This window comes from Antechinus flavipes, chromosome 1 (genome assembly GCF_016432865.1).
Source record: "Antechinus flavipes isolate AdamAnt ecotype Samford, QLD, Australia chromosome 1, AdamAnt_v2, whole genome shotgun sequence".
In the NCBI taxonomy this organism is placed as follows: Eukaryota; Metazoa; Chordata; class Mammalia; order Dasyuromorphia; family Dasyuridae; genus Antechinus; species Antechinus flavipes.
Window position 1 is genome coordinate 345,286,232 of NC_067398.1, and position 27,095 is coordinate 345,313,326.

Genomic DNA, 27,095 nt, shown 5'->3' on the forward strand with positions numbered 1-27,095 from the left:
TTTGACCTGAGCCTTGCAAGCCCCAGGCCCAACTTGGGTCTGACCTATATAATTGCAGTCTTACTTCTAATTTAAGATTCTAGTAGACTATTTCTACCAACTAGCTGAAAGGCTTTTCAGATTCATAGTGACAGATATAATCATTCTTGTTGAACAGACCAGTCTTAAATCTTATCTACTACCGCTCTGTGACTCTGCTACATGTTGTGATACATGGCTGCAAGCTCCTGCCTCAGTTCACGCTAGATCATCAATCCACCTCCTCACGGTCAGAGCAATAGAGCTACTTGCTTGCTCCTGTTCTTGCTCCCTGCAACATACACAACAACAGTACTGTCTTTATCTCAGCTCTAAACTTGCTACAAGCTAGCCTCAGTCCTTAATCCCACTCTGATGTCAGAAAACCACAACATGCAGCTTCTCCCTGTTGCTGCTCCTTATTTAGTACCTTGCAAAATCCTTTTTATAGTTGCTTGCTATCTAACATTCTTAGTCAGAAAGGGACAAATGCATGGGCTTTACTGAGTGGAACCTCAGCTCACCATAATGAGCTCTCAACATTTCTTTTTCTAGCCAGTGGAAATTTACAATACCCAATGCAGAGACTGAAATCCAACTCTTAGCTACCTGCCAACAAATACGGAAGTTTCATACCTCAGCAATCTGGCCTTAAGGAAGCTCTGAACGTCTATACCTTGAACCCAATAGTGTTACTATCCATATCTCTTCCTAATATGTAGCAGATTGATACTAGACATCAGAGAGCAAGAGCTCCAAAGCACCTTATTTGTTGGGTTTTTTTTGTTGTTGTTGTTGTTGTTTTGTTTTACCAAAATCTGACCAGAAGATAACTTTTAACAATTAATCCTTTATATAGCACATGCCTTCTATAGTTGTTTCAGCTCCTAATACAGTGAATACATATATACACTGTAAATCAAAAGATGATTTTTGCAAGAGGTTACAAAGACAAAAATGGAAGAATTCCTGCCCTCAAGGATTTTTTATTCTATTGAGAAGGGGTGGGTCTGTATGTATGTGCAGGTATAGATATGTGTCTTCTGGGTTACTTTCCCAGCACTTACTGACACTCAAAAGTTGGACCAGTAGAGGGTGGTTGGTACTCCCATTTTCTAGAAATTGTTAGATTCAAATAGAAAGTGATCTCTGGGGACTTAAAATTGATTTAGGAAATCACAAATTAATACTATGTTGTATTTTATTTATTTTATTAAACATTGCTCAATTACATTTTAATCTGGTTTGGATTGGTCACAGGCCAGGAACATTTCTATTCTAAAATACTATAGCTCATGAGCCCCCATTAGTGAGATTTCCCCTAAGCATCATCCAATAGATACAAATAGTTCAATGCAAAGTTCAAAAAATTACTAACATGACATAGCAAGAACAGTAGATATAAAACATTATTCCCATAAACCTAAACAATCTTTCCCATAAATACACACAAAGTACATGAAAGAATATTCACAGTCTTAGAGTACAGTAGTATGATTTCACAGTTAGAGAATATATGTGACCAAAGCTATTCAAATCCCTATACACTAAGCCTGTATATCTTTTCTTTATGGAGTCATCATACTGCTTCCCCATAGGTACAATATATCTTCTCCATGGGTCATTCATCTATTCTCTTGGGGTCCATTTGACTCTTTTTTTTTTAAATAAAGCTTTTTGTTTTCAAAACACACAAAAATAGTTTTGCAACATTCACTCTTGCAAACCCTTGTGTTCCAAAATTTTCTCCCTTCCTTCCTCATCCCCCATGGCAAGTATTCCAATATATGTTAAACATGTGCAATTCCTCTATACATATTACCATGCTGCACAAGAAAATTCAGATCGAAAAGGGAAAAAATGAAAACGAAAACAAAATGCAAGCAAACAAAAACAAAAAAGTGAAAATATTATGTTGTGATCCACACTCAGTCCCTACAGTCCTCTCTCTGGGTACAGATGCACACATGGAATTTTTCCTCCTTTATGATCTCTTTGAGATACAGATCCAGTAGAAACACTGCTGAGTTTGCACTGTATGATAGCCCTGTGGGCACAGTTACTCTTCAGAATGGTCCATTTGACTCTTGACATTTAGGGTTAGTCCAGCCTATAGTTGGCTTTCTTCTTTGTGACGAAAGGTCCTGCTCTTTGAACCTGCTTCCTGCCTTCTGTGACTGGAGATTTTGGCAAACTAGCTTTTTAAATGCAACCAGAACAGTATCCAAAGGGATATCAAACCATGCATCCAGCAGTGTCTTTACTGAGTCTCTTTAAAGAGAGCATTAAAAAACTGAAAATAAACTAGGTGTGTAAAAAATGTTTGCAGCAGCCTTTTTGTAGTGACAAGGAACCAGAAACTGAGTGGCTGCCCCATCAGTTGGAGAATGGCTGAATAAGTTGTAGGATATGAAGGTAATGGAATATTGTTATTCTATAAGAAATGATCAGCAGTCTTGTTGAGGTTCAAAGGAGACTGCAAAAGATTGGGATTGCAGACCATTGTTGCGAGGTGTCTCAAAAGAATTTGCAGAGTTGAATTCATCTCCAAGTCAAGGGGCAAAGTTTATTATAATTGTATCACCAATTGAAACGGGATAAGTTCCAAAAGGATTTATCAGAGAATCAGGAGCAAGAAGATAAATTTATAGGACAAAGTTAAGAGAGACCAGCGTTTCATGTTAATTATTTGCTAATTTTATGGCTTTTTTAAACCATAAATTAATGACTTAATTTTATAGTAAATTTGAGGGGTGATCTATTCATTATTGTTTCAGGAACTTGGTATGTTTGTAGAACTATACTACAGTATTGCTGAGGCCAGAAGACTTAAGTATTATTGACAGACAGATTGTTAGAACAATAGCACTCTAAGGTTAGGGGACCTCAGGATTACTGCTATATTTCCCACCTAGGAACTGCTAGGCTCCTCTCATTCTCCTCTCAAGAAGTTTGAAACTCAAATTCATTTGGCACAAAGGGATGGAGATCTAATCTTTTAAAGCTACTTCAGGCTGATAAGGGACAGAGAGCTGTCCCTGCCTAAGGAGGGATCCAGGCTGAGGAAGGGAGACGAGTGACTTAATGATGGCAGCAGATATCAAGAGATATTCAGGTTGACCAAGTAGTTGGAATATCATGGCTTGGAGTCTGAAAGAAACAACTCTCACAAATAGATTAAAAATGCAGAGGCCAAATATGATCAAAAAAAGAATAATTAAAAGTGGAATTATTATGGGGATTACTAGGGAACTACAGGAACCCCAACTAGATGAAAACTTGGGGCAGGGAGAGGTGGGAGATGAGGCTATCATGAATGTCTCACATCCAGACAGCTTTCCCTAGGATAAATATCAAAGAACATTTTCCCAGCATCCCTACTTTTGTCTCCTCAAAGGAGTAGATGGAACAGTGTCATTATACACACGTGGTCTGGGTACAAGCACTATAATGTTTAAAAACAGTTAAGCATTGGGTAGAGAGGATGACAGGCAGAGTGGAGATGATAATTAATATTAGGTCATCCGCCACAGCTTGGGTTATTTGAGAAGTGAAGGCTGGGCTATTGCAGCAGGCCAAAAGGAAGTATGATCTCCTTTAACAAAAATTCTGAGCTTTTCAGTATTGCAAGGGAAGGCTTTTCTCCAATTACTAAAGTCAACAAAAACCAAAAGCAGTATGAAGCCCCTCAAGGGAGCATATGTATAAATTCTATCTGCCCTTCCTCTCCTGGGTGTACATCCCTCCTTTGGATGGGCTTTAGGAGAAAGGGAAGTTTAACAGTCCTTTCAGGATTTACCTGGGCACAAACTGGGCAAGCCTGACAGACCTAATTGTTTCTCCCAGTTTGTGACCAGTGAAAATAGGTTTCTAAGGGTTTGGGGGCTATTTTTTTTCCCCAAGTGAGTGGCTTAGTATAGGCCCAAAAGAAGTTTAAGTAATTATTTTCTTTTTCCATTTCACCAAATCTAAGAAAGGAGTGATTTTTTTCAGATAATTTCTGTGTTTCCTTTTCCAAAGCTCTTATTTCCTTTCCCAGTTTTTCTTCTACTTTCTTTTAAGATCTTTTATGAATTCTTCAAAGAGAGACTTTTGAGTTGGAGAGCACCTCATATCACCCTTTGAGGGTGGCCCTCTGGGATTAGAAGTTGGCCTGAGGGTGTTTGAAACCATCCAGAAGGAAAAAGGATGTATCCCCTTTCTTTAGTAAGGGCTTGTTTCTGGGAGCTTTATAAGTGAGCATAGGAGTCAGGGAGCTGGGGAATCAAAGGTACCTATCAGGAGCAAACTGAATCTACAAGCCTGTTTCCCTTAGGCTGAAGTGAATTTCCCTTCTGCTGTGCTTTACAAAACATAACAGAAACTCCAGGTCTGTGGACAATTTACAGTAATTGTAGAATTTCCCCTGAATATTTAATGGGGGAATTTTGTTTGCTGTCAAAAGTCCCCTTGCTTTCCAAAAAACCCCATGAGCATTCTACAGATCTGGTGGAGAATGAGTTCACTCATTTGAGCAGAATTCGGGGGGGAATGACTTAGCCTCGAAGGAGCTATTGAGGATCACCACAGAATAACCTGCCTTCCTTTCCCCATTTTCAAGAAAAGTGGACCCATTTGTAAACCATTCGACTTCTGGGCTGTAAAAGGAATTTATCTCAAGTCAGGCTGACTGGAGTATTCAGAATTTAAAGCTTCCTCACAATTGTAAATAATGTCATCCAACTAAATGCTGTCAGGAAACAGGGTGACAGGGTTGAGAATGTAGCACACCTGAAGTCAAATCGGGGTGTCTAACAGGAGTGCCTGATACTTGGCCACCCTCCCACTGATGAGCTTTAACTTAAAAAAAAATGCTCTGTGTGCATACCCTTTGATCCAGCAGTGTTTCTACTGGACTTATATCCCAAAGAGATCTTAAAGAAGGGAAAGGGACCCACATGTGGCAGCCCTTTTTGTAGTGGCAAGAAATTGGAAACTGAATGGATGCTTATGAGTTGGATAATGGCTGAATAAATTGTGGTATATGAATGTTTGAAATATTATTGTTCTATGAGAAATGACCAGCAGGATGATTTCAGAGAGACCTGGAGAGACTTGCATGAAGCTAAGTGAGCAGAACCAGGGGATTATTGTACACGGCAACAAGAAGATTATACTATGATCGATTCTGATGGACACGGCTCTTGTTAATGATGAATTGATTGAGACCAGTTCCAATAATATTGTGAGAAAGAGAGCCATCTATACCCAGAGAGAGGACTGTGGCTACTGAATGTGGATCACAATATAATATTCTCACTCTTTTTGTGGTTGTTTGCTTGCATTTTATTTTCTTACTCATTTACTTTCTTTTTTGATCTGATTTTTTGTGCAGCAAGATAATTGTATAAATATATGTGCATATATTGGATTTAGCATATTTTTATTATATTTAATATATATTGGATTACTTGTCATCTAGGGGAGGGGGTGGGTGGAAGGTGGAGAAATTGGAATACAAGGTTTTGCAAGGATCAATGGTGAAAAATTATCCTTGCATATGTTTTGAAAATAAAAGGCTTCAGTTAAAAAAAAGAAAAAAACTGCTGTGAACCTGGTGGGGAGTTAGAACCTCTGATGATTAGCCTAGGATGAGCTTACAAGATTACTCAATTAGAATTTGCTCTAAGGCAGAAAGATCACCCTAAAGACACCAAGTTTCTTTGAGAAATAAGAAACAGGTCTGGGATCTGGTCCCAGGACTGAGTCAAGACCCCTAGGACCTGGCCCCATCTTTCATCAATATACAGAGTAAAAGGCTTTAGGTAGGGGTAAAGCCAGGGTAGAGATCAGTTTAGCTTTCAGGGTCATAAAACCTATGGCCCCATTTGAGGGGAATTGTGTCAGAGCCCAGATAGAATCACAGAAGGATTTGGCAATAATCCTTAAGTTAGACGTCCAGGTTCTACAAAATCCAGCCGTGTCCAGGAAAGTGCACAGTTGCTTCTTCAAAACAGGTTCAGGAAATGATGAAGTGTCTGCTTCCCTTCCACCATGATCAAAGGGATTCATAGCCCAAATACTTAACAGACTGACAGGTAATATGGGCCTTAGACACAGAAAATTTAGCCCCCAAAAGCCATAAAGTTCAGGGTTTTTATGGCGGCAGCCAGAAAAGTCTCTTGGATAGGAATGCAGATCAAGATATCATCTACAGGGCCTGTCCAAATATGTGGGGACTGTCACGGGAGCCCTGAGGTAACATTGTCCTTGTTAATTGGTAGAGTTTATGTTCCTCTGGGACTTGCCAATTCAAAGGTTAAAAAGAAAAATGTATCTTTATGCAATGGTATGCAAAAGAAAGCATCTTTAAAATCTAAAGTAGAAAACATTTTGTGTCCTCTGGAATACTTTTATTGAGCCTATGGCTTCTGCTGACCATTTGTTCTGATTACAGAAATTTGCTATAGGAGGAAAAAAGCAGGGACATGATTATAATAGCTTTAACAACCAATCACACAGTAACAGTTCCACCTCATAGCCAGCTCAGGAATAATCAGGTGGGAAACTAAGAAACAAAGCTGGGAAACTGAGTCAGAAGGATCTGACAGTTCCATCTCATAGCCAGACTCAGGAATAATCAGGTGGGAAACTAAGAAACAGAATTGGATGTATTTTCTTTCTTTCCCTCTCACCTCTTTTTCCATGTATCCTTGCTGAAGTCAGGGAAGGAGAAGGGGAAAGAAAGAGATTTTCTTTCTATTATGCACTTATGTACTCCTAATCCTGAGGAGGCCAGGTATGATACCTTTTATTTAGTTGAATTTGCTTCCAAATTATTTTATACACACAGAAAAAAACATTATATGTTGATCACATCTAAAAACCCATATAAAGTTATCAAATATGAAGTAATTATATCCAATAAAATAGTTAATATGAATTCATATAGCATTTGTTTTATGCTAAGAATTTTTACAATCATTCACAACAATAATTATTATTTCTCTTTACAAATCAGAAAACTGGGCAGAGATAAAATTCATAGCTAATACATATTTACAACTGAAACAGAGAATGATGGGTTTACCAAATGTAGAGTCTGATGGCTTTCTCACTTCACGCTACCATGCTGGGTGCTGCCAGGAGAACCCGGATTCTTCCCAGGAAGTTCCTGGACAGAATCTGCTCAAATCTAGGGTGACTAGTGCCAGGATCTCCCTTTGAGGGTAGTTTCAGGGGCTAGGGCTCAAGAAATGCTGACCATAAAGCCTGACCCCTACTGCACCCTTATCCCCAAGCTGGATTGGGGAGGTACTTAGGTCTGTGGGGTCCCCACTATTGTTACTGCTTCCCCCATTTCTACAGGTGGGATAGAATTTGAGTTTCCCTACAGTTCTTCAGCATTAACTCTTGCCTTAATCTGATCTGAGATGAGAGGGGCTAATAGAGGGACATGGACTATATGATCTTTTTAGCAGTCTCCACAACTGAAATATTTTATTCAGGACCCTGGGGAGTGGAGCATGTTGAGTGATCAGGGTTGGGGAGAGGGTCCCTTAATACTTTTTGGGTGCTTTTTCAATGGAGCAGAAAGGGACTCTGGACAAGATAGGAATCATGGAAGGATTAGCAAAAAGTTGCTATTTACCTAGTTTGTTTTTTTCTTTTTCCCTTCCTTCTTTCACAATGGGGCAAATTCCTGGAATTATTGTATTCTTAAGTCCAGAAGACTTTAGGATCATTGATAGACAGATTATTAGGATAAAAGCACTCTAAGTTGGTCAGGGATCCTCCGGATTACTGCTATATCATCCCTAGAAGTTGCACTCCATCAGGCTGAACTCAGAAAAGCCTGGAGAGACTTACAGGAACTGATCCTAAGTGAAGTGAATAGAACCAGGAGATTATTGCACATAGCTACAACAAGATTATGTGATGATCAATTCTGATGGACTTGGCTCTTTTCAACAGTGAAGTGATTCAGGTCAGTTCCAACAGTCTTGTGATGGAGAAAGCCATCTGGATCCAGAGAGAGGACTATAGAGACTGAGTGTGGATCAAAACATAGTTTTTTTGCCTTTTTTGTTGTTATTTGTTTGCTTTTTTTTCTTTCTCACTTTTTTCTTTTTGATCTGATTTTTCTGGTGCAACATGATAAATGTGGAAATATGTTTAGAGGAATTGCATGTGTTTAACCTATATTGGATTACTTGCTGCCTAGGGTAAGAGGGAAGAAGGGAAGGGTGGGAGAAAAAATTTGGAACAAAAGGTTTTACAAGAGTGAATGTTGACAACTATTTCTGCATGTATTTAGAAAAATAAAAAGCTATTTTTATTAAAAATATTTTTAAAGTTATTATTGTGCAAATAAATAAATAAATGCAATCAGAGGCATGGGCATTCTTTCAACAGAATGGCCCCTCTAATTCCAAAAAAGAGAACTTCTCATATTTCATAAAAAGATAATATTAATGTTTTGTCATCATTTGCCCTTTACTTTTTATAATTATATCCATTCTAATACTCAGTTTTACACCTTCATTATCTATACTTACTTTATAATAATATAAGGGAAATCAGTTTGGTCAAGGGCCAACTCCCTCCCCTACTTGCATACAATATATAAAGAATACATATATGAATGAAATACACCACATGTGTGTGCAGAAATACTAACATTATATACTTTTGGTAAGTCACTTTATTTTCTTCAAGTTAGATCTTCCATTTCTAACTATTTTAAACTTCTCCGAACTAATACTTCATGGCCAACTATTATTATCCAGCTAGGATAATATAGAGATATGGAAGGAGTGTCTTCCAGAAGTAGGATCCAATCTGCCTAAATACATTGAGGTGGGAGAAGTTAAGGAGTATTTTACTGTATCTGGTCTTTTCCTTCAGAACCAGGGATGTGCTGGTAAATGTTTAATTGCTGGCTTTCAAAAAAGTATACAGATATACTTTTAAGTTTAATCTGCATTATTAATATTTTCTTCATAACTTTCTTAAATTTTGATGAACAAGAAAAATAAATCAATCCCTGATTTGTAGAGTTTGCTGATTTTTGAAGTATACATGCTCAAATGGAACATTTAATAGGTTCTTGGAAGCCAATTTGAGCCAATTCCAGCTCATATCTATTCAATATCCATCAAGTCAGATATTTCGGCTCTTGTTATGCTATCGTTTGAACAATATAAATTAAAATTCGAGATAATATTGATTGCATGATAATTATGGAAATATGTATAAAAGAATTGCGTATGTTTAATATATTGGATTACTTTCTGTCTAGGGGAGGGGGTGGAGGAAGGGAAGGAGAAAAAAATTCTGGAACACAAGGTTTTGCAAGGATGAATGATGAAAATTATCTATGCATATGTTTTAAAAATAAAAAGTTTTAATAATAATAAAAAGATAATACTGACTCCTATTTTATCACATTGCTTTTTATTTCCTAAATGTACACATCTGAAGCTCTTAAAAAAAAAAAAAAGACAAGTACATTCATTATGCTGTTTTAGGATAACAGGTTAAAGGAAAATGGGAAAAATGAAATTTCTATCAGATCAAAGTGCATAGTTACTAAAGGTACCCAGTTAATTTGGAGTGAAACTAGTTGTTTTATGCTCCTGCTCTTCTTGATCTGAGTGTCCTTGATCAACTCATTATTCATAATGCTTCTACTTATCTATTGACTTCAGCATTGCCATCTCCCTTCTGAATATCTGCATTTCCAGAGAAGAAGAAAGCCCCTTGAAAAAATCTGAAGTATAGCTAGATAGCATGATGGATATAATGCTGGGCCTGGAATCAGGAAGTCTCATCTTCTTGAGTTGAAATCCAGCCTCAGATACTTACTAGCCATATGACCCTGAGCAAGTCACTTAACCTTTTTACCTCAGTTTCCTCATCTGCAAAATGATTTGGAGAAAGAAATCGCAAACCACTCCAATATCTGTCAAGAAAATTCCAAAGAGCATCGTGAAGAGTCAGACACAACTGACATGACCTCCTCCCCCACAAAAAAGCAGCTAGGATCCATTTAACCTATTGTTGGTTCCTGTTTTCACTTGAAAAAAGGGAGAGAGGCAAGCATTACCTCCTACTAAAACCTCAGAATTTTTCCACCAACTTCCCTCTTGTGAGTTTATTTCTTTTGCCCAGAAGATCTCTGTGGAGATAAAAGGACAAAGCAGATCCATTTAGACTACATTAAGAAGATTTTGTTTTAGAATGATCTCTATGTAAATATACATTATTCTTTTCTCATCTTCTATGAAACACAATTTAGTTTCATCTTTATACTCAGAGTAAGGTTCCAGGGTTTTTTAAATCCCCTATTGATTCTTCTTTCATGTGACTATTTTCCCTCAACTGCTTCTAATTCGAATGTAAGGGAAAATAGGGCTGCACTTACCATTATAACTACAAATAGATATGTATAGACATGTATACATTCTCTATCACTATTTCAATTATATTCACATAAAAGTCTCAAAGAGCAAAGGGATTCTAACATACATTAGGAAAAGACTAGACATTATGGAGTGTATTGTGGCAATCATAGCTACTGGTACCAAAACAATCTTGGCCAATCAAGTCTCTTAACTTGGTTTTCTACCTCAATCTCTCCCACTTTGTAATCTGCCTCTTGCACAACTGTCAAATTAATTTTCCTGGTATTTACCTCTAACCCCTTTTCAAAAACCTTCCATTGTCTATAAAGTAAAATTCAGAATCCTTAACCTGGCCATGATCTAATGTCTATCTATGTTTCTAACCTCTTTATCTTCCCTAGGTTCTAGCCCAAAAGAACTGCTACATATTTTCTGGTCTTATCTTAACTTCTCCCACCTCAATGTATTTAGGCAAATTGGGTCCTACTTCTGGAAGACACTCCTTCTGTATCTCTATATTTTGAAATTCTTGTTTTTCAAGTTCACTTCTTTTTTTTTTTTTAATTGAAGCTTTTTAATTTTCAAAACATATGCATGGATAATTTTTCAACATTGACCCTTGCAAAAACTTGTGTTCCAATTTTTCCCCTTCCCCCACCCCCTTTTCCTAAAAGCAAGTAATCCAATATATGTTAAACATAGTTTAAAAATATGTTAAATCCAATATATGCATGCATATTTCCACATTAATCATGCTACACAAGAAAAATCAGATCAAAAAGAAAAACTGAGAAGGAAAATAACATGCAAGCAAATAACAACAAAAAGAGTGAAAATTCTATGTTGTGATCCACACTCAGTTCCCATAGTCTTCTCTCTGAGAGTGTAGATGACTCTTTTCATCACAAGATTATTGGAACTGGGCTTAATCATCTCATTGTTGGAAAGAGTCACATTCATCAGAATTGATCATCGTATAATCTTGTTGTTGAAGTGTATAATGTTCTCCTGATTCTTCTCATTTCACTTTGCATCAGTTCATGTAAGTCTCTCCAATCTCTCTGAAATCATCCTGCTGGTCATTTCTTACAGAACAATAACATTCCATAACATTCATACACCACAATTTATTCAGCCATTCTCCAATTGATGGGCATCCACTCAGTTTCCAGTTTCTGGCCACTACAAACAGGGATGCCACAAACATTCTTGCACATACAGGTCCCTTTTCCTTTTTTAATATCTCTTTGGAATATAAGCCCAGTAGAAACACTGCTGGATCAAAGGATTTGCACAGTTTGATAGCTTTTTAAGCATAGTTCCAAATTGCTCTCCAGAATGGTTGGATCCGTTCACAGTTCCACCACCAATGTATCAGTGTCCCAGTTTTCCCACATTCCCTTCAACATTCATCTTTTCCTGTCATCTTAGCCAATCTGAAAGATGTGTAGTGGTATAAGATTCACTTCTTATGTTCCCTCATTTAGGAAATGTTCTTGATCTCCCTAGCTGATAGTGATTTCACCATCTTCCAGTTTTTCTTATAATATTCTATCTAGATCTTCCCTTTATCCCTATTGTATTCTATTTTGTATCACACTTATTTGTGTCTCACTTTAAGTTCCTGGAAGATAAAGGCTGTGATTCTTTTCCCTGTTCTATTCTTATCATCTCTCATAATATTTTATATAATGAAACATATAGTAGGATGTTAGTAAGTGCTTGCTGAATTGTTATTTTCCTGAGATGACTAACAGGAGATAGTGTTTAAATAAAGAACAAGCATAATTACTTATTAACTTTTTACTAATAGTAAGTTTGCCAAGAAATACAAGCAGGATATTTACTGGAATGCCTTCTGCTCTTTACCAGGAATCTAGCTATAATCCCTTAGGGTATTTACAATCAACTAACTTCATTTTTCTTACTTAATTGCATCACTGGAAGATTTCATGGAGTAGCTCTAAATGAAATGGAATTCTTGAATGCATTCATACAACTTGGATACGATTTTTTAAAATTCCGTGAATAACTTCTGGAATCTTTTTCTTGTCCCTCAACAATTTTTAAAATTATTATTTTTATAAATTTAACATTAAAAAATGCTAATAAGAAAATAAGTAAAACAAATGAGGCAAATATCTGTTTAGATCCTAAAATTTGAATTTTTCCAATTTGATTATAATGTTTTCATATGATAACAGCTAGAAGGTATTTTGAAGATCATCATATAAAAATAGAGCAATCTCATCTTTGCAGATGAGGAATTAAAGGGACAGAAGAGTTAGGTAAGTTGACCTTGCTTGTAGAGTTAGTAAATAAAAATACTGGGCCTCAAATCCCTGTCCTCTCATTCTAAACCTAGGTGAAAAAATAAATTATTCACTTTTAAAGACAAAAACAAAAAATTTGCTTATGACTCCTTCTAAATTTTATTATGTAATTATAAATTTATGTTTAAAAAAAGTCATTGTAATCATTTGTATTCTGGACTAATTTCACTTTGTATGGCTTCCTATATCTTTCCATGGTTTCTTTTATACTTCATAACTAATGTGATATAGAGCACTAGAATTGTGGTTAGATGACCTAGATCTGAATCTCCATTCACTAGCATCATGACTGAGAGGAAGTCTCTGAAACTCTCTGTATTTTAGTCTCCTCATCTATAAAAAGTAGCTAATAATACTTATAGCATCTTCCCTTCAAGTTTGTTGTGAGGAAAAAGCTTTGTATATCTTACTCTATCATGAATCTGTAATTTCAGAGTACTAGAGATCTCTCCACTGATGGGGATTACAATCATATTATTTATAGTACTAGAAAATGATCTGAGGTTCAAACAGAATAAATGATTAGGCTATGGTAAATCTTAAAAATCTTACATAAATGTGAGTGCCAAATTATTTGGTTGCATTAATATGCTATAATTTAGCTATTACCTAACTTTTAGGCATGTAAATTCGATCTAGCTTTTCGCTATTAAAAATAAAGGATTATAAACAGTTTAGGCAGCTAGATAATGCAATTGATAAGAGCGCTGAACCTAGAGTTAGGAAAACATCTTCCTGAGTTCAAATCCTGCTTCAGACACTTATTAGCTATGTGACCCTAGGCACTTAACCCTGTTTGTTTTAATTTTCTCATCTGTAAAATGAGCTGGAAAAGAAAATGGCAAACCACTCCAGTATCTCTGTCAAGAAAACTCCAAAAAGGATCACAAAGACTCAGACATGACTAAATAACAATTACAGTGAACAGTTTTGTGCAGATAGACTCACTTAAAAATTAATTATATGTTTAAGATAACATATCAGTAATGAGGCAGAAAGACTAATAAATCTTATGACTCTTTTTAAAAAATTTCTAATAGTATTTTATTTTCCAAGTACATGTACAAATAGTTTTCAACATTCATTTTTGTAAGACTTTGTGTTCCAAATTTTTCTCTTTCTTTCCTATAACTCCCCTCCCCCAAGAAAGTAAGAAATTTGATATAGATTAAATCTGATAGAGGTTAAATATGAACATATTTACAATTGCCTTGAATTACCTCATTCTTGAAAAGAGCCAAATCCATCACAGTTGATCATCACATAATCTCAGTGGCTTTGTACAATGTTCTCTTGATTCTGCTCATTTCAGTCAGCATCAGTTCATGTAAGTATTTACAAGCTTTTCTGAAATCAACCTGCTCATTATTTTTTATAGAATAATAATATTCCATTATAATCATATACTATAACTTATTTAGTCATTCCCATGACTCTACTTTCATATCACCAGTTAGCTTTCATTTTAAAAGCAGAATATTTTAGCGATGCTCCTTTCATTTTTTTATATTTCATTATTATTACACAACAATTTTTCCTCTTGGTAGAACCCTGCCTTTTCAATATAATCAATGAAACAAATTAACACCCTTTTTTTTTTAACCTTTTTTTTAAAAACAAATTAACACCCAAATCATGTTTAAAAATACATACTCCACTCATCCATTATCTACATCTCTTTGCCTATAGACAAGAAGCCTGTATTTCACCAGTCATGATGATTTCCAAAAAGTTTTTAGTCCTATCAACATTGATTTTTTTCTGTTTGGTTTGTGTGTGTGTGTGTGTGTGTGTGTGTGTGTGTGTGTGTGTGTGTGTGTGCTGTTTTTTGCCAGTTGAAGAGTATTTCTCAGTAATCCATACTCTTAACAACTCTAGTTGATTGCATGGTCCCACTTGCTTTGATACAGATATATCCCAGATCACACAGAAGGTTCATATAGCTGTTATGGACATAGCTGTCATTGATCTTGGAAGAGAAATACGGAATACAGCCCAACCCTTCTGTGTACTTTGTACTATAGTCCTTAGGCAGATTATTACTTAGCTAGATGCATAAAAATTCCCTCACTTACATACACACACACACACACACACACACACACACACACACATTCCCAAAAAGAATTAAAATCATATAATCCTAGACACTTGGGAAAACCATTCAGGAAACCATTCCCCAGAGTTACAATGAAATTTTGCCAGGATGTCTTGGTCACTAGCTTTCCAGTTAACATACTTGATTCTATACTGTTAATGGAAGGATCGGATTTGAAATACCATCCTAGGAATCCGATCTCATAGCCTAATTACTTTCTCTGGTTTATCACAACTTAATTAACTCTTCCTGTAACTTTTTTTCTCTTAGATTTGGAAACTATGCTCCTTTTATTTTATTTTATTTTTTAAGTTTCATTATAGGCAAGAACCAAAGAATCTCAACTGGTCATCCAGAGGTGAGGGACGTTTATGACTGACAGGAAGGGGTGGGGCAGGCAACTGTAATTTCTCCCAATTTCCCCTTCCACATAACTTCCTCTCTCTTTCCCCACTCCTAGCTCTATTCCTCATGTTCCTGCTGTCCAAGATCTGCCAAGCCCCACAAACAAGGAACTGGAGGGCAGCCAGAAGAAAGGAGGCATTATCTCTGGAACTGAGCAAATAAAACTAAAGGCCGAGTACAAGAGCCAGGGGCAAAAATCCTGGGGGCCCAGACACCCCCATAAAGAGACAGGAGGCAGAAAACAATTTGATTTAAGAGACTCTACCTTGGCCATAGTCCAAAAGAATAGGCAACAGTGCAAGGTGAGGTAAGAATTTGGTGACGGGAACCCCTATCCCCATACCACTAGATCTGGTGAAAAAGTCCTCACAGATTACCAGCAAGCTGGGGGGCAGGATACCCCAAATCCCTTCAACCTCTTTGGACTGTGGACACCTTAGGCTAGGTTGAGCTGAGCAGACCACTTTGTGGGTCTTCACAGTAATCACTTGACAAACAAATTAAGAGATACCGGATTTATATCAGCATTTTTAAGTTTTCCGGTAATTTCAAGTTTGTGGCTGGGGGCAGCAGGGGGAGGACTAGAGACATGATAGAAAGACTCTGGTCTTTGTTTTGAAGGAGACTTCTAGAGCTATCATCTGCAGCCTTAGCCCTTCTTAGGAAAGGAGTCTGGTAATTAGATAACTGTATAATCTTTTAAAAAATAATTAAATGTTTTTATTTTTCAATTAACAAATATTTAAAAATTAAACTGGCTCTCTTTCTACTCTCCCAGTGAAGAGGAACAGGAGGAGGAGGAGAAGGAGAAAGAGGAGGAAGAAGAGGAGGAGAAGGAGAAAGAGAAGGAGAAAGAAAAGGAGGAGAAGGAGAAAGAGGAGGAGGAAAGGAGGAGGAAAGGAGGAGGAAAGGAGGAGGAGGAGAAAGAGGAGGAGGAAAGGAAGAGGAAGAAGAAGGAGAGAAGAAGAAGAAGAGAAGAAGAAGAAGGAGAAGAAGAAGAAGAAAAAGAAGAAGAAGAAGAAGAAGAAGAAGAAGAAGAGAAGAAGAAGAAGAAGAAGAGAAGAAGAGAAGAAGAAGGAGAGAAGAAGAAGAAGAAGAAGAAGAAGAAGAAGAAGAAGAAGGAGAAGAAGAAGAAGAAGGAGAAGGAGAAAGAGAAGGAGGAGAGGAGGAGGAGGAGGAGAAGGAGGAGGAGGAGGAAGAGGAGGAGGAGGAGGAGGAGGAAGAGGAGAAGGAGAAAGAGAAGGAGGAGGAGGAGGAGGAAGAGGAGAAGGAGGAGGAGGAGGAGGAGGAGGAGAAAGAGGAGGAGGAAAGAAAGAGGAGGAGGAAAGAAAGAGGAGGAGGAAAGAAAGAGGAGGAAGAGAGGAGGAGAGGAGGAGGAGGAGGAGGAGGAGGAAAGGAAGAGGAAGAAGAAGGAGGAAGGAGAACTAGGGAGAGGAGGGAGGGAAGGAGGAAAGGAGAGACAGATAGAAACATCGAAAAAGAGACAGAGGGAAAGAGAAAGAGAAATAGAAACAGAGAGAGAGAGAGAGAGGGAGAGAGAAAGGGTGGGAAGGAGGGAGAGAAGAGGAGAGAAAGAAAGAGACAAACAGGGATAGACAGCGAGACAGAGAGAGAAAACTAATAAGACCTTCAAAATATAGCTGCATAGTCCAGCAAAACATCTCCACATTAGTCATGTCTGAATCTATGTTATCTCTGCATTTTAAGTTCAATACCTCTTGGATAGGTGAAGGATCTTTCATCTTTTGTCTTGTAGACTCCTGTTTGACAATTTCACTGATTCAAATTCTAAAGTCTTTCAGTTTTTTTCTCCCTTCTAAACAATGTTATTGTATAAATCGTACTCCTCATTCTGCTCATTCTATTCTAAATTAGGACAGAGAAGTCTTTTTAGTGTCCTCTGAAACTGTCTATTTTGTATTTCTTATGGCACAATAATATTCTATTATGTTCATTGATCACAATTTGTTTAGTCATTTTCCAATGAGAGAACACCCTCTTAATCTCTTTTCTGGCTACCACAGAAAAAGAGCTGTTATCATTATCCTTCTACATATAGATCCTTTTCCTCTTTGATTCTTTCAGGTAGTGATTTCAATAGATGAAAGGGAATATAGAGTTTTAGTAGCTATCTAGCCCTAGGAAAGCAACCTGGGTCAGAGAAGAGCAGACAGTCCCTCCTTTGAGTAGATATTTTGGATTTGATCTGGCAGAGCTCAGAAAAGGTGAGAGAGAATGAAAAAAAGATCTCTTTGTAATAGTCTACTGAATTAGGGGAAAGAGATAAAGTAAAGTTTGCCCTTAGTGCTTGTAGTTGTTTTGTTTCTCATTTTTGTTTTCTTCTAAAGTGCATTTGAAGAATCATTAAAAGAGACAAGAAATTGATTTACTTGTGCAAAACTAAAAAATCTCCCTGACGCCCTTTCTTCACATATTTTCTGTTGAGGCTTATCTTTGTCTTTTCTTTTTATGGAGCTGTGCTGAGTGTTCTCAAAAGTAAATGAGCACTCACCTACACTCCTGACCTATTGCTTTGAAGAAGTAGGGGTTGGATTCTATTACTATTTCTGCCACTAAGTAGCTATAGGACTCTAAGCAAGTCACTTAATATCTATTTCCTTATTCTTCCAAAAGTGGGAATTGGATGAGCCAGCTCTCTACGATGCTGTGTGAGTTTTCACTTAAAAATTCCTTGGCTATTAATCGCATGTCTTTAAAAAGCTAAGCTGTGCACAGTAGCTATTTGATGTAAAGCCATGAGCAGAGTGATATGTTGAGTCCATGAAGGGTTGCATGAAGAGACCAGAAAGTAAAGTTTGGGATTGTGCTCTAGGGAGAATAAGGTCCCCCAGGTGTCAGGACCAGAGAAAGATGATCAAGAAGCAAAATACAGATGCTTGTTTCTGATCATCCTTTTCCGTAGCCTACATGTGTCTCTAAGTCTAAAATTTAGCTGAGGGTGCAACCTCTAGGAATGTGAGAACATACTCATTATAGACACACAAGGTTCCTTGTTTTTCATGAGATGGAAGCCAACAGTGTCGTTAAGGGATTATAACAGAAAGAATTTAAGGACCTGCTCTCCAGGGACAGGGAGTGGCAGCTGGCTCACAGGTCTGGAAATGCAAGTTCTCAGAGATGTTTCATTGTGGCTTCTCCCCATTCCTTAGGGAACAGGACTCTGAACTTCTAAGCGGCAGCCAAGAAAGCTGGCACATGCATAGTTCATTTATAAACTGATGGCTGGGAAAAAACAAAGCCTACCTGGAATACAATTGTCTGAACAGGTTTCTGTTAATTATTGAAAAGGGTAAAATAAATGTGATTTATTGTTCCTTTATTACTGTAAATCCAGATGTCCTATACATTCATCTAATAAGAATGACTAACTGACCAACTTGTTTATATATATATATATATACATATATATATTTATATTGTTACTATATCTTCATATATATAATTTCCATCCTACTTGGCCAACCAAATATCTCAATGCTAGTCAAAATGGATAGACATTCATAACACCTGTCTCCCTGACTCACTTTAGTGGCTTTGATGTGTAAATGTACATAATTATTTTTATGTTTCTTGCTCTATTTCCTCATGCTCTCTTCTCTTAGGTCCAAAGTTCCTTGTCAAATCAATCAGCATATATTAACCATCTACTATGTTTTTTTAAAAATAATTTTTATTTTATTTGTTTAGTTTTTTATTTTTATTTTTTGTTCTTTTTATTTGAAGAAAAAGAATAATCAAAAAGAAAAACAGAAAAGCAATACAAAACAAAATGAAACAAAATAAAAGAACATTGTCATGTGCCCAGCAGAACATTGGCTTCAAAATATATTGATTCAAAATATATAACAACAAATATCAATTTAATAAGTATATATATGTAGAAGAAATTATATTTATGAGTGTCCATCTTTACTTTCTTATAAATTGTTCTTTTGTTCTCTGCTGTGTACCTTATTTATTTTATTCTTTTTTTCTTCTTTTTCATTCCCCCCACCCCCAAGCAGGCTATAGTTAAGAAAGTATTTATTTATATATATGTATATGGGTGTGTGTGTGTGTGTGTGTGTGTATACACACACACATATCTCCCTTTCAACCCCCACCACCTCTAAGCAAGCTACACTTAAGAAAAGATATATTTATGTATACATGTGTAGATATATACATAGATATTGTAGATATAGATAGATAGATAGATACACACATGCACCCACACACATACCACTCTTTCATTAAATTCTGCTCCATAACTTGGTTTACTATGACTTAACTTTCCCCCACCCAGAGATCCATCTCTTGTCTTCTTCCCTCACTTTTTGCTTCCCCACCCACTCTTCCTTCCCCTCTTATTTCTTTATAGATTTTGGAGGGTGCTATACTCTTCATAGTATATATATAGTGTTGCCTATTGAACCCATTCCCGCTGTGAGTAGTTTTCAGAACTTACAAGCTCTCCTCCCCCTCTAATGCTTCTATGTCTATTCTTCCTCTGCCCCTCATTTGTATAATATGATTACTATTTTTACTTTACTCTGCCAATCTTTCTTTTGAGCTTACTCTATTGTTGATATAGATTTTAAACATAAAGTATACATTTCCCATGTTAAAAAAAACCATGAACAATTTGTCCATGTTTGAAGTTTGTCCATGTTGAGTTCCTTAAAATTGCTTTTTGATGTTAAATTTTCTAAGTTTGGGTTCAATTGATAGAAAGTCCTGAAAATTTGCCAAGTTCATTGAATGTCCATTTTTCCTCATTCAAAATTATAGAAAAATTTTCTGGATATGATGTTTTTGGCTTCAAGCAAAAGTTTTTTTTGCTTCTCTGTAGATATGATTCCAAGACCTACAGTCTTTTATTGTAGCTACTAATAAGTCTTGTACAAGTCTTTTTGTAGGTCAGAGTATTTGAATTGTTTTTTCTTGTTTCTTGCAAAATTTTCTCTTTGATCAGGGGTTTTTGAAATTTGGCAATTATATTCCTATGTATTTTCCACAAAAGATCTCTTTGAAGTGGTGATGGGTGGATTTTTTTTTCTATTTCTATTTCTATTTGGTGGCTGGATTTTTTTTTCCATTTCTATTTCTACTTTCCCCTAATGTTCTGTCAGGACAATTTTCTAGGATTATTTCCTGCATTATTGGCTCAAGTTTCTCTTTTTGGTCACAACTTTCTGGCAGTCCAATTATTCTTATATTTTCTCTTCTTGATCTGTTGTTTTTCTTATGAGATGTTTCATAATCTGTTCTATTTTCTCCTTCTTTAGATTATGTTTTGTTATTTATTGGTCTCTCACAGCTTCATTAACTTCCTCTTGCCTGATTCTAATTTTCAAAGAGTTATTTTCATCTTTGAGATTCTAAACCTATTAATTTTTTTTCATAATCTTCTTGCTTTTCTTGGATGATTTTAATTTTTTTCTTTAGTTTTTCCTCAGCATCTCTCATTTGATTTTTGAATTTTTAAAAAATTTCTTTTATAAATTCTCTCTGGGCAGGGAGCTATTTCATGCTATTCTTTGGAGGAGAAACTTTTATTATCAAAGTGACCTCCTCTGAAGATGAATCCCGGTCTTCCCTGTTCCTATAATATGTTTCAAAAGTAGGGTTCTTTTTTCCCTGCCAGTTCATTTTTTTTTAAATAAGAAGTATTAGTGTGAGCATCTCTAATTGTGGAGTGGGGAGATGGTGCCTTAAACTTCTCTTCAACTCTCCACTTTGACCAGGAACCCCAAACCAAGAGCTCCCCGCTCCTGCAAGTGCTCACAGTCAGTAGCGCCCCTGCCCTGCTGCTTCTGCACTCATCAGGTGCTGGTTCTTTCTAGCTCATGGCAGTGTCAAAGCAGCACAGCTGGGCCTGGCTTCCCAATCAGTTGAGGTTCACTCAGTCTTCCCAGACTCAAACTCCCACTCAACAAAAAGTCCAGGAGATAAAAATCTCTGGTTCCTGCTGAAGCTCCAGTCACACTCAACTAGCCAAAAGGGCCCCATTTGATGTTTCTGCACCCCTAAACCAGGAGGTGTTTGCACTTCTATTTTTAAAAAATGTTTTTTAATCAATAGGTGTAGATTTACTCAACAAGGTGGGAAAAATCCATTTATTCTTGCCTGGATTATACTATTGGATCCACACCATCATCTGCCCCCTGCAATCCAGGCAATTCCTTTAGTTTTAGAGAAATATTTTTTCAATAATAGCTTTTAATTTTCTCTCTTGCAAAACTCTGTGTTCCAAGTTTTTCTTTCTTCCTTCCCTCCACCCCCCTCCTCTAAACAGCAAGCAATCTAATACATATTATATGCTAGACTAATGTTTTCCAAAGAAAACATCACTGGGGAAATTGTTTTTATCAAAATTTAGACCAAAAAGTGAAGGGTCAATATAAAGAAAAGAATATAAGACTAAATGTTGAGGTCATTTTTGTAGTTCTGGGGTCACATATACTAATTATTTCATCTTAGAAAAATTGTATAATCTGTGTCTCAGTTTACCTCATCCACAAAATAAATGTTGTGGTTGGACTAGGCAGTCTTGACCTTGAAAACAGAAGAGTTGAGTTCTAGTTTTATCTCTGACATTTATTGCCTATGTAACCTTAAATAAGTCCCATTTTTGAGCCTTAGTTTCTTTATCTATAAAATGAAAAGTAACACCTGATGTGCCTGCTTTATAGATTATGTTGACTATCAAATTAGATTATGTGCAGAAAATGCTTTAGAAACAGTAAAATGCTATACAGATGTAAGGCACTATATTTAAAAATTGAAGGAGAAAGATCACTAACACTTTTTCTGAAACAATGCTAGCTAATTTTCCCCCTAAAGAAAATCAATCTTGTATCACTGACTGAAAATCTAAGAGCAAATTGATTGCCAAATTCAGCTGCCTCTAGTGAAGTTTGAGGGGGGAGATGCTAAGATCAAGACTCAGTCTCCAAGGGTTCTCCTTCATAAGCAAAGCTGACTGCTAATATTCTCTTATGTTTAGTTCATTTACACAAAAGAATATATCTTTTAAAGGGCAACTTTACTTCTATCTTAAAACAATTTCCCCTATGATAACATTTTCTTTGGAAACCATTAGTCTAGCACATGTTTAACATATATTAGACTGCTTACTGTCTAGGGAAGGGAGCTGGAGAAAGGGAGGGAGAAAAACTTGGAACACAGGGTTTTGCAAGAGTGAATGTTGAAAACTATCTTTGCATGTATTCTAAAATTAAAAGCTATTATTTGAAAAAAAATTAGTCTATACTGCCTTTCACCTGTATAGAAGCCGTAAAGAATGGTCACTCCAATCACAGTGCTGTAATTCATATCCAAAAGGTCTCACGACAATGCAAAGACCAACGCTAGAGCCCAGGAATTTAACCTTGGAACGAAAAATGATTGACTTAGTAATGTTCTGGAAATTATGTGAGGGAGATAAGATGCTGTTTTGCCATGGAGTACAAGAAGTTTCCTTCTAGCTCTAATTCTATTCATCCTATATACCATAATCTCACAGTGTTTTCCCCACCAGCAGGGTGGGGATCCCCTTTTCTTTTCTAGTGTTTCTTATTCATTTATGGGAGGCTACAGAAGTTGCTTTCACTCTTGCTTCTTTGTCCTCTGAAAACTTCACATCAATCTCTAAGGTGATTGAAAAGTAGCAGGGGCCATGTAGGAGAGATGTTAGGAAGGTTAAAAACCACAGGATTTCACTGATTGGATGAGAAATGAAAGAATGAGGAATCAAAGATGACAAATAGGTTGTGATTCTAGGGGACTGGAAGAATAGTGGATCATCCGCAGTAATAGGGAAATTAGGAAGAAAGGGGTTTTGGAGAAAAAAATAATGTGTTCAGTTTGGGATATGTTGAATTTAAAATGTCTGCAGGACATCCAGGTTAAGATGTCTAAAAGGCAGGGGGAGATGTGAAATGAAAGTTGAGAGAGAAGTTGCTGCTTTTTTTTTTTTTTTTTCAGTTGTTTGAGTCATGTTTCACTCTAGGTGACCTAATTTAAGGAATTTTATTGTCAAGGATACTGGAATAGTTTGCCATTTCCTTCTTTAGCTCATTTTATAGATGAGGAACTAAAGAAAAACATGAAAAATGACTTGCACAGCTAGTAATTAGGTGAGCCTGGATTTGAACTCAGGAAGATGAGTCTTCCTGATTTCAAGCCCAGTGCTCTATCTACTGTGGCATCCAGCTTTACATGTGTATATGTGTGTGTGCATGAATATATGTATTATATATGTTTATGTATATATTGTATATGTATATGTGATAGCACTGTTTCTCAAAAAACTCTCACTTGATCCATCCATCTTCATTAATTTTCATCTTATCTTTTATCTTCCTATTATAGCTAAACTTCATTTATTTATTTTAATACTATATTATTTTTCCAATTGCATGCAAAGATAGTTTTCAACATTGACCTTTGAAAAATATTGTATTCCAATTTTTTCTCCCTCTTTCCTTTCATCCCCTTCCTTAGACAGCAAGCAATTCAATATAGGTTAAACACGTGTAATTCTCTCTTTTTTTTTATTAAAGCTTTTTATTTACAAAATATATGCATAGGTAATTTTTCAACATTGATCTTTGCAAAGCTTTCTGTTCCAAATTATCCTCTCCTAGATGGCAGGTAGTCCAATACATTTTAAATATGCTGAAATATATGTTAAATCCAATAAATGTATACATATTTATACAGTATCTTGCTGCATAAGAAAAATCAGATCAAGAAAAAAGAACTGAGAAAGAAAACAAAATGCAAGCAGACAACATAAAGAGTAAAAATGCTATGTTGTGGTCCACACTCAGCTCCCATATTCCTCTCTCTGAGTGTAGATAGCTCTCTTCAATAATAACAATTGGAACTGGTTTGAATCATCTCAGTGTTGAAAAGAGCCACGTCCATCAGAATTTATCATCACATAATCTTGTTGCCACTGGGTATGATGATCTCCTGGTTCTCCTCATTTCACTCAGCATCAGTTCATGTAAGCCTCTCCAGGCCTCTCTGAAGTTATCCTGCTGAGCATTTCTTATAGAACAATAATATTCCATAACATTCACATATCATAACTTAATCAGCCATTCTGCAACTGATGGACATCCATTCAATTTCCAATTCTTTGCCACTACAAAAAGAGCTGATACAAACATTTTTGCACATGTGGGTCCTTTTCCCTCTTTTATGATCTTCTTGAGATACAACCCCAGTAGAAACACTGTTGGATCAAAGAATATGCACAATTTGATAGCCCTTTGAGCATAGTTCCAAATTGTTCTCCAGAATGATTGGATTCATTCACAGTTCCACCAACAATGCATTAGTGCCCTAGGTTTTTCCACATCCCCTCCAACATTTATCATTATCTTTTCCTATTATTTTACCAATCTGATAATTGTGAATTGGTACCTCAGTTGTTTTAATTTGCATTTCTCTAATCAACAGTGATTTAGAGCATTTTTTTCATATGACTATAGGTGGTAAAGCTAAATTTTAAAAGGGCATGTATAAGAAGTGTCTCTTCTTCCTTTCCTCTCATTGTCATCTTAATTCTTGGCAATTTGGTTTCCATCCTCATCATTCAACTGAAATTGCACTCTTCAAAGTTACTAATGATCTCTAGACTGCCAAATCTAAATTGTCATAAGAACAATATGCTTATAAATATAATATACATTATATTTGTGTTTGTGTTCATATGTAAAAAATATAGAGATCTTAGCTTGGCATATCATTCAAGAAATTATATTACTAATCCACGATATCTCTTTGTATTATATAACATGTCTTTGGCTCAAAAGCTTCTAAAGAAAACTATGCAAAATGAAGTAATGTATGATCATGAGATTATTGATTAAAAGCTAAAAGTAACCTTAGTAATCATCTAATCCAGATCTTCAAACTTTTCATCTCACATCCTTGTCAATAAAGAATTTTTGAGAATCTATTCCCAATATTTATTTATAAATTCTATACATGTAATACTAGGCTAATGTGTTATATACACTATAAATCACAAGGAATAGATGTTTTAAAATGTGGAATAATGATGACATAAACAATTTTTAAAGAATAATTTTCATTTTATTTATGAATAATACAAAACATTTTTTTGTTCCATTTATCCCAAAATTTTACTCTTCTGAGTCCTTTTTTCTTCTCTCTAGTCTATAGTATTTCTCATAGTAATCTCATCAGTTCCCATGGGTTTCAACTATTATCTATACAGACATCTCTCAGATGTTTTTATACAATCTGAACCTTTCTCCAGACTTCCATTCTCAAAGCTCCAACTGTCTATTGGAATCTGCTTCTGTAGTAGACTTCTTAAACGAAATATGTCCAAAATTGAAAATAGTATCTCTCTCTTCAAAACCTCCCCTCTTTCTAACTTAACTATTACTGTGATGGGTACCACCTTCTTCCCAGTCCCACCAGCTCATAACCTAGGTATCTTCCTTGACACTCACTCTCACCCCTCATGTCCAACTATTGCCAAGACCCATCAGTTTTATTTTGTAATATTTCTTGCATCTGCTTTTTTTCCCCTCTGACACTGCTACCCACCTTATATTCTCTATTCAACTATCACATTGATCTTCCTAACATTCATCTCTGTCCCACTCTTCCCCTTTATTCTGTAAACCCAAGTGGCTCCTTACTGCCTCTAGGATCAAAAAAACAAAAAACAAAACTGCTCTGTATGCTTTTTAAAGCCCTCCAAACTTGACCCCTTCCTACCTTTCCAGTCTCTTTGAATGTTATGTCCCACCACCATCATCACCACCACGGACTCCATGATTCAGTGCAAATGGCATCTTCATCATTCCTGTAATAAATCTCTTTATCTTCCCATCTCCAGGCATTTTCACTGATCATTCCCATGCCTACAATGTTCTCCTTCTTCATCTCTTCCTTCTGGCTTACTTCAAGTTTCAGCTAAAGTCTCACAGTTATTAACATATTTTTCTCAGTCCCTTCTCTCTGAGATTTTTTCCATTTTATCCTGTAAATGAAGTATCCTCAAGGCCTTAGTGCAGTTTTAAGGTTTGGTAGCTTAAAAAGAATACTATATGTCTTGCTCATTCCCAAACCTTTGTATGTTATCTCCCTGATTAGTTTACTAATTCCTTGAGAAGAGAGACTATCTTTTAACCTTTTTTGTATTCACAGTGATTAACATAGTGCCTAGCACATAGTTGACATTTAATAAATGCTCTTTGACTCACGGATTTGTTTTTAATGACATATAGCTGGAAAAGATCATAAAAAATACCTAGATCCAAATGAGAAAAGTACCTTTATTGTCTGTGTTTACTGAATCATGATAGTTGTTTTGCAGTCTTATCAATAAATAAAGATTTTTTAAAATTTAGTTAGTAAAATTCTTTATTCTCTCATGTCAATCAGCTGTTCTTGCAAACTGTTGAAAAGTCTTTCATCTTTGTATTTTAAACAAAACCCATTTGGGGTTTTGAATGGGTTCTAAAACTCATTTGAAAAAATTTAAACATGGTAGAAAATTCTATATCCAAGCTTTTAAAGTATGTGGACATGAGTTTTTTCAAAGGTGACATATTTGCATTGTTTGGGGGCAATAAAAGCTTCATTTTTAAATGTCACTCCACTGTGGAACTAAAAATGAAATAAAATTGAATTTTAAAAAAGTCTTGCCAATAATGATGGCTTTATTTTATCATTACCCAATATTTCAAAGCACAATACACATTTAGGAAAAGGCATATAGATAATAATAGTGGATGTAAATCCACATTTCATGTCATCTGATTGATAAATTAATTTTTTTTGCTTGATCTCTTTTTTAAC

General features: G+C 36.0%; 1 protein-coding gene across 1 annotated transcript in view; it reads left to right on the forward strand.

The window, feature by feature from the left end:
- The window catches only part of MTMR12 (myotubularin related protein 12), a 137,127-nt gene extending 121,049 nt beyond the window's left edge, over positions 1-16,078 (forward strand). Inside the window, exons 16-17 of the transcript XR_007949235.1 lie at positions 15,295-15,546; positions 16,018-16,078. The gene's annotated coding sequence lies outside the window, so the exon portion shown is untranslated. The remainder of the gene's footprint in view (positions 1-15,294; positions 15,547-16,017) is intronic.
- Positions 16,079-27,095: the final 11,017 nt, after the last annotated feature.